Source organism: Megalobrama amblycephala, linkage group LG17 (assembly GCF_018812025.1).
Source record: "Megalobrama amblycephala isolate DHTTF-2021 linkage group LG17, ASM1881202v1, whole genome shotgun sequence".
Classification (NCBI taxonomy): Eukaryota; Metazoa; Chordata; class Actinopteri; order Cypriniformes; family Xenocyprididae; genus Megalobrama; species Megalobrama amblycephala.
In genome coordinates this window covers 13,012,811-13,020,975 of record NC_063060.1, presented here as the reverse complement: position 1 = coordinate 13,020,975, position 8,165 = coordinate 13,012,811, and the positions used below count along the sequence as shown (strand labels likewise).

At 39.7% G+C, this 8,165-nt stretch overlaps 1 long non-coding RNA gene across 1 annotated transcript in view; it reads left to right on the top strand.

Annotated features, from left to right (window-relative positions):
* The first annotated feature begins 4,587 nt into the window (after positions 1–4,587).
* The window catches only part of LOC125251673, a 5,647-nt gene continuing 2,069 nt past the window's right edge, over positions 4,588–8,165 (top strand). Inside the window, exons 1-3 of the long non-coding RNA XR_007181060.1 lie at positions 4,588–5,010; positions 5,111–5,172; positions 5,421–5,494. This is a non-coding gene — a long non-coding RNA (uncharacterized LOC125251673). The remainder of the gene's footprint in view (positions 5,011–5,110; positions 5,173–5,420; positions 5,495–8,165) is intronic.

Genomic DNA, 8,165 nt, shown 5'->3' with positions numbered 1-8,165 from the left:
TTTTTTATGTATTATAGCAGTATCGGATCGGGACTCGGTATCGGTAGATACTCAAAATCAAATGACTCGGACTCGGACTCGAGGGCAAAAAAACGTGATCGGGACATCCCTACTAATTAATAATACTCAGTACTTATTTGAGTAATTACAATGTAACTACGGCACTATAGTACAGGAGCCCAGTGAATTCAAGCGTGGTACCGTGATAGGTTGCCACCTATGCAATAAGTCCAATTTGTGAAATGTCCTCAACTACTAAATATTCCACGGTCAAATGTTCCACAGTGGTATTATAACAAAATGGAAGCAATTGGGAACAATAGCAACTCAGCCACGAAAGTGGTAGGCCACGTAAAATCACAGAGAGGGGTCAGAGCATGCTGAGGCACACAGTGCGCAGAAGTCGCCAACTTTCTGCAGAGTCAATAGCTACAGAACCTCCAAACTTTGTGTGGCCTTCAGATTAGCTCAAGAACAGTGCGTAGAGAGCTTCATGGAATAGGTTTCCATGGCCGAGTAGCTGCATCCAAGCCTTACATCACCAAGTGCAATGCAAAGCGTCGGATGAAGTGCTGTAAAGCACGTCGCCACTGGACTCTAGAGCAGTGGAGACGTGTTCTCTGGAGTGACGCTTCTCTGTCTGGCAATCCGATGAACGAGTCTGGGTTTGGCGGTTGCCAGGAGAACAGTACTTGCCTGACTGCACTGTGCCAAGTGTAAAGTTTGGTTGAGGGGGGATTATGGTGTGGGGTTGTTTTTCAGGGGTTGGGCTTGGCCCCTTAATTCCAGTGAAAGGAACTCTTAATGCTTCATGCTCCCAAATTTTTGGGAACAGTTTAGGGATGGCCCCTTCATGCACAAAGCAAGGTCCATAAAGACATGGATGAGCAAGTTTGGTGTGGAGGAACTTGACTGGTCTGCACAGAGTCCTGACCTCAACCCGATAGAACACTAGGATGAATTAGAGCAGAGACTGCGAGCCAGGCCTTCTCGCCAACATCACTGCCTGACCTCACAAATGCGCTTCTAGAAGAATGGTCAGAAATTCCCATAAACACAATCCTAAACCTTGTGGAAAGCCTTCCCAGAAGAGTTGAAGCTGTTATAGCTGCAAAGGGTGGGCCAACTCCATATTAAATCCTACAGATTAAGAATGGGATTCATTAAAGTTCATGTGCATGTAATGGCAGGCGTCCCAAAACTTTTGGCAGTATTATATGTATATATATATATATGTATACAGGGCTTGACGTTAACTTTTTTGCTCACCAGCCAATGTGGCTAGTGGTTTTCCAAAGTTACTAGCCACTCAGCATTTTCACTTGCCACAATTTTGCTGTTGGGAAATTACATTTTATATGATTAAAGTTGACTCTGGCATGCTTAAATTACTTGATTTTGAGTCATTTTACTTGATTTACAAGATTTAAAACCCTTTCAAACTTATAAATGCAAATTGACCACCCAAATCAAGACTATACATGAGGTATACAGTTATTTTTGTTAGGCTATATAAAAAGAACAAAGAAGCAAATTACAAATAGTAATTAAAAAAAAAAAAAAAAAAAAAATCAGATATGTTTATTTAGCATACATGTATACATGTATTTAACATTTTTTTGATGTTTGATTAACATTAATGACAGAGGGGTATTTATTTGGGGGCTGCTGAATGCATGGACATCATATACTGACACATATCCAGTTTTTACCCACCTGTTTACGTCCACTTAGCCGTAAGCCATAGCCGACTGTATTCACGCGAGATACTCCACACAACGCATTTTGACATCTGTGTGTGCGTGTATTCAGGGGCAAGGAGAACTGAATCATGCACGCGAGCGCTTCTGTTGTGTCATTTAGCACGATTCCGCCTATCCCACCTTCATAACCGCAAGTTAATCGATAAAGAATTGTGAATGAATTGTAATTTTGTGATACGACGCGCTTGGCTACTTTTCATTTGGCTGTAGGCTGAAATTATATTCATCCCGCCAAAGTGGCATTTGGCGGGTTGGCGGGTGTTAATGTCAAGCCCTGTATATATATATATATATATATATATATATATATATATATATATATATATATATATATACACACACACACAGACAGTTTAAAAAAAAAAAAAAACTTGCTTTCACAAAATAATTTTGGCAGCTGTGGTTGCCATAATAATATTTGTAAAAAATACAGAGAAACTGTAAACACATTTATAGAACAAACTAAATTTTACAGTATAAAATTGTAATTTACAAACAAGAAAATTTTAATGTAAACCAGTAAATTCAACAGTGTGCACTGCTATCATAATCTGTTTTGTACCTTTAACATATACTGACAACCACCATAATAATGCAGGTGGTGAAAGAGAAAGCCACATGAAGAATCAGAGTTCATCACAAGTAGCTTTTCCACAAGCTGAAGTATATACTAATATGTAGAAGGTGCAAAGAGTCATTCACGCAAACGCAAAACACCATCATGGTAACCCACAACACTTACATAATGCAATAAACATTCATGAAACAACAGAAGATGTAACATAAAACCCTAATACGTAACAAATAACAAAAACTATTAAGAAACTTCAAAAAATTGTAAAAAATGAACAGCATTTTACTGTAAAATTACATAAAATATCTGGTAAGAGGCTTTCCAGTTTTTCCCTGTATATAGTACGGGAACTTCCTGTTAACCTATTAACAATTTTTTTTTTTTTTTGCAATATTTTACAGTTAAAATCACATTCATTTTTTACAGTATATATATATATATATATATATATATATATATATATATATATATACTGTCAATTTATCATATGTATTGACAATTTATCGTCAAATTATATAGCGACCACTGTAAATATGGAGTATGTCAGATTAAAGCAGTATTTTGTGCAAATGCTTTACTTTTACCACAAATTTACCTATAACACCTAGACTTAAACAACATCTCACTGGACGAATGTATTGGACTTTGCAATCATCTGTGGTGAGGGGAAATGTACTGGTTTTGGTCTCCTGACTAAACTGACAAGGACTCATGGTCCCTTCTGATATGATTCATCTGCCTCAGCACCATCAATCTGTAGTCCTATCCTCAGAGCTGCTCAACACCTTCCCATCAGGCTCATAAGATATGGTCCTGTTGCCATCGTAGATCAAACATCACATAGCAGTGATGACATCAATCACAAGCCACTAGATAGAGAGTCACTTCACATGATCATGTACAGGCGCCTTACATCCTGGAGAATCCCATGTGTCAAGCAGAATGGATATAGACACAACACGGAAAATGGAAATACAAATCCCTTATAAAAAATGTTAAACATTTATCACAACACACAGACGCTTTGACAACGATGCGTTTCCCCCCAAAAATTGAGGAGGGCCCTCAAAGCAAAACACACAAACGCTTATAGCTTAGCTTTTGTATCTCCCCTTTAAATGAAAAATGTCATAAGGGAGTTTATGCACTTTAATTTAAGTTCCCATAAGAATTATACCAACCATTGCATGGCTAAACATAGCTCTATTACTGCAAGTAATAAGTGTTCTAACTAAGTGTTCCTTCTGCAGAAATGATAATGGATAATTGAAACCTTAAGCTCATGAAATAATCATTATTATGAGCTGAAGACGTCTGTTCACCTTTCCATCATTTTAGAACTCGCTTGCAAAGAAGTCACAATAGGAATGATCCTGGTAAAGCAAAAACTGACTGAAGACAAATGCACACCATAGGATTTTGCCACAAATTTGCAGATTGTAAAATATTTTTCTTTGTAAAGGAAAAATGACAGCCATGGTTGCACTTTACACAAGCTGACTAAATTTTGACAATACCAGTTCCTATGACATCAAAGTGGTCTGTAGTTTTTACAGAAGTAAATACCTGTTAATTGGTTAACTGTATATTACAGTACCTTACCATATACAGTAAAAAAGTATAAATGGTTTAACACTTGTATTATATGCAATTTTACTATAAAATTATTCCAAATTTATGATTTTTGGAAGTAAACACCATCCAATTTCTTTGTAAAATAAGTAAAAAATATATTTTTTTTTGTAAAAAGTTTTGATGCATATATGGTTTTAAGTTGTAAAACATACAGGCATTCTGCAAACATTGTTGAAATTTCTGGCAACCACAGCTGACAGATTTATTTTTTGTTTTTTGTTTTTCCAGTAAATTTAATGGGATATTTTTACTGTGTGGAAATCAATAATGTCTGATTCGCCTGTCAATGATGATGTCAGAATGTTAAAAGAATAAAACATAATGGACAGAAATGTGTAGGAAGAATGACAATTTTAGTAAAAAATATAAAAATCCACTAATCCTACACCTACCCCTAAACCTACCCATAACCATTTTTTAAAACTATACTGTTATAAATAAAAGAATAACAGACAAACAAGTGTAATCACAATAATTTATTTATTACAAAAATGTCAAAAGTAGTTCAAATGATGATGAGTTGCAGTCGCAGTCCTCTCTGGTGGCAATAGTTTTTTATAGGGTACAGAGCAGAATTTAACTTATTAATCCATGAAAATATGAATCCAACTTCTCTCTGTAAAGGCACACACTCATTTCAAATGTCAATCCACTGAAACACGGCACGTCAAGGCGTTGTTCATTAATTTATTATTTAACAAAAAGCAAAGTTTAGTAAAAAAATTCTGCAGTAATGTTTTAAAAATTGTTTTAAACCCTTTGTAAAGGGTTTGCCTTACCTAAATGAATAGTTCGTAGAACTACAAAATGAGTTTCAAATTCACGATTGAATAATAATGTAATATAATGCAATATAATTTAATGACATTTTAAATTGTTTATGTAGTGTTTTAATTCAAGATGCTTATTTAAGTGCTGCGTGACGTGTTTATAATGGGCGTGCGCTGCTGCGCGCTGAGTTGCCATGGAAACGGGCCAGCAACACCAACTGACAAGTTTAAGAACTCCGTCTTTCACTGTTATTTTCACTGCTTTCAGGTGAGTTTAACCCCTAAAATCACACGAGAAATACTCACAACTGTTGTTGTCACTTTCTTACATGTAATTGACACGCTTCTGTTGAATATTTACTTCATAGAAATGGTTCCGGAGTCTTCGAAAAAGTCCGTTAAGTTAGCATCTCAACCGTTTTCCGAAGAGGTAACGTATGCTAAACTCATATTTATGAAAGGTTGGGCTTTTAACCACATCTTTATGTGTAGGTGAGCGGTTTAAAACATATATATATATATATATATATATATATATATATATATATATATATATATATATATATATATATATATATATAAATAACTTTTTTTCTTTTTTGCTCTGTTTTCTTTTAACAAACCTACCTGGCACTGCATGCTAAATATTATATGACAAATTGCATGTTATGTTTCTAGATTCTTCCATGCTGATGGCCGTGCAGCAGAATTGGAGCGGAACTCAATCATACACTAATGTTCAAAAGTTTGAGGTTGGTGCAATTTATTTATTTTTTTTTTTAAAAGAACGTCTCACCACTGCTGCATTTATTTGATTAAAAATACAGTTAGAATAGAAATATTGTAAAATATTATCACAATTTTAAAAATACCTGTTTTCTATGTGAATATATTTTAAACTGTAATGTATTGTAATGTATTATGTAATGCACACATTTAACGACTAGCTAAAACATTCTAAGACTGAGCTCAACACACAGCGATTGTTTCCTTCGACTGAAGCAGATTAACATACTTACACATGGAAATTGAACACCGATTGTAATCGCAGACTGAACGCAACTGGCTCTGACTGGACGCATTTGAGCACGATCAGGCATAAGTATCAATTTACATTCATAATCGGCCTTACAATCATTAAGTGTGTGTGCGGCTTTAGTTGACTGGTAATGATAATCTTTGCAGGAGTGATGGTGATGACCAGGAACTGGGATGAAGCAGACGACAGATGACGGAAGACAGATGACAAGAATCCACAAAGGCAGGTAGGTACACAGGTTGGTATCGTGAAGGAGTCTGTTCGTGTACGTAGAGATGAGACCAGACAAAAAAGTGCAGGTTGTGAATGTGATTATGGTGTGCATTGATGAGGAGGTGCTGGTGCAGTGAATCAGAATTCCGGGGAGAGTGAACAAGTGGGCGGAGCGTGATTTTCTGGTTACGATGGGTTGATTGTGGTCTGAGATGGCTGCGACTCCACCCCCTCCTCCACGGGCGGCTCCTGACGGCCGGATGGTACGACGACAGGGCCTACCTCGACCCCTAGGAGCTGGCAATCTAGGTGTTCGGTGTGAAGAACAGCTGGATCCAGAATGTCATCACGGGCAATCCATGAGTGATCCTCAGGGCCATAGTCCTCCCAGTCAATGAGGTATTCAAGTCTCTGGCCCCTCTGTCATGAGTCGAGGGCGGCCCTGACCCGGTAGAAAACTTTCTCGTCTGTGAGCTCGGGAAGAGGAGGTACCTTATCACCACCAGATTGTGTGAAGGGAGACAACAAAGGTTCAGAGTGAGGTTTTAGGAGTGACACATGGAATGATGGTGAAATGCGGTAGTGTGGTGGAAGATTGAGCCTGTAGGTGACCTAGTTGCTCTGCCTCTGCACAGTGAACGGACCTATGTAACAGGGACTCAGCTTACGGCAGGGCAGGCGGAGACGGATGTCCCATGTCAAGAGCCACACCTTCTGACCTGGTTGGTAGCAAGGGGTCTATGTTCTTCGTGTGTCAGCCTGCCTCTTGTGTCTCTGCACTGCCTGTTGGAGATGCACGTGAGCCGAGTCCCACACCCTCTCGTTCTGCTGGAACCAGTGGTTGACAGTTGGAACCTCCAAGGGCTCACCAGACCAGGGGAATAAGGGAGGCTGGTATCCAAGGATGCACTGGAATGGGGTGAGCCGGTGGTGGATTGCCTGAGGGAGTTCTGGCCGTACTCCGCCCAGGAGAGGAATTGGCTCCAGCTATCCTGGTTCTGGTAGCAGTAGGACCTCAGGTACCTCCCGATCTCCTGGATCTTCCGCTCAGTCTGCCTTTTAGTTTGCGGGAGGTAACCAGAGGAGAGGCTCAAAGAAACTCCCAGGAGTTTGAAGAATGCTTGCCATACCCGTGAGATGAATTGGGGGACCGCGATCTGATACAATGTCCTCTGGTAGGCAGAAGTGGAAGAACACATTTTGGAAGAGGGCTTCTGCAGCTTCAAATGCAGTAGGTAGACCTTTCAGAGGGATGAGTTTATAAGCCTTGGAGAAGCAATCAGTGATGAAGAACACAGGTATTGTTATCAGATGGTGGAAGGTCGGTCATGAAGTCAATTCCCAGGTGTGACCATGGATGATGCGGAATAGGCAGATAAACCAGCTTCCCCTCTGGCGGTTTGCAGGGAGTGTTGGTAATAGCAAAGACTGAGCATCCCCTGATGTATCAGGAGATATCTTGAGCCATGATGGGCCACCAGTAGCGGTGACGTAAGAGCGAGAGGGTATGTTGACTACCTGGGTGTCCAGAGCCTGGAGACGCGTGAGATGAGTCCATGAGGGATAGACGATTGGCTGGTGGTAGGTAGAGTAGCCCCTCAGGACCTCTCGGCAGAGCAGGATCGGAGTATGTAGCTTTGGTGATTTCTTCATTGATGGACCATTGAATGGGACTGACGATCATGGCACGGAACTGGACGGGAATGCAGACTGGTGAGTATAACAGTTCAGAGATGTATAGATGACTTAGCTGACTGGTAATGATAATGTCTCTTTGCATGAGTGACGGTGAAGACCGGGAACTGGGGAGCAGATGACAGAAGACAAAGGACGGGAATCCACAATGGCAGGTAGGTACACAGGTTAGTATCGTGAAGGAGTCTGTTCGTGTACGTAGAGATGAGACCAGACAAAGACGTCCAGGTTGTGAGTGTCTTTATGGTGTGCATTGATGAGGAGGTGCTGGTGCGGTGAATCAGAATTCCGGGGAGAGTGAACGAGTGGGCGGAGCGTGCTGATCTGGTGACGATGGGCTGATTGTGGTCTGAGATGGCTGCGACTCCGTGACAAAAAGTGGTTTGGAGAGTGAATGGATGGATGAATTTGCAAGATTGCACTTTGACTTGCATTGATTTTGTTTCTCTTCTTACTGCTGTTCAGTTTTTTCTTTT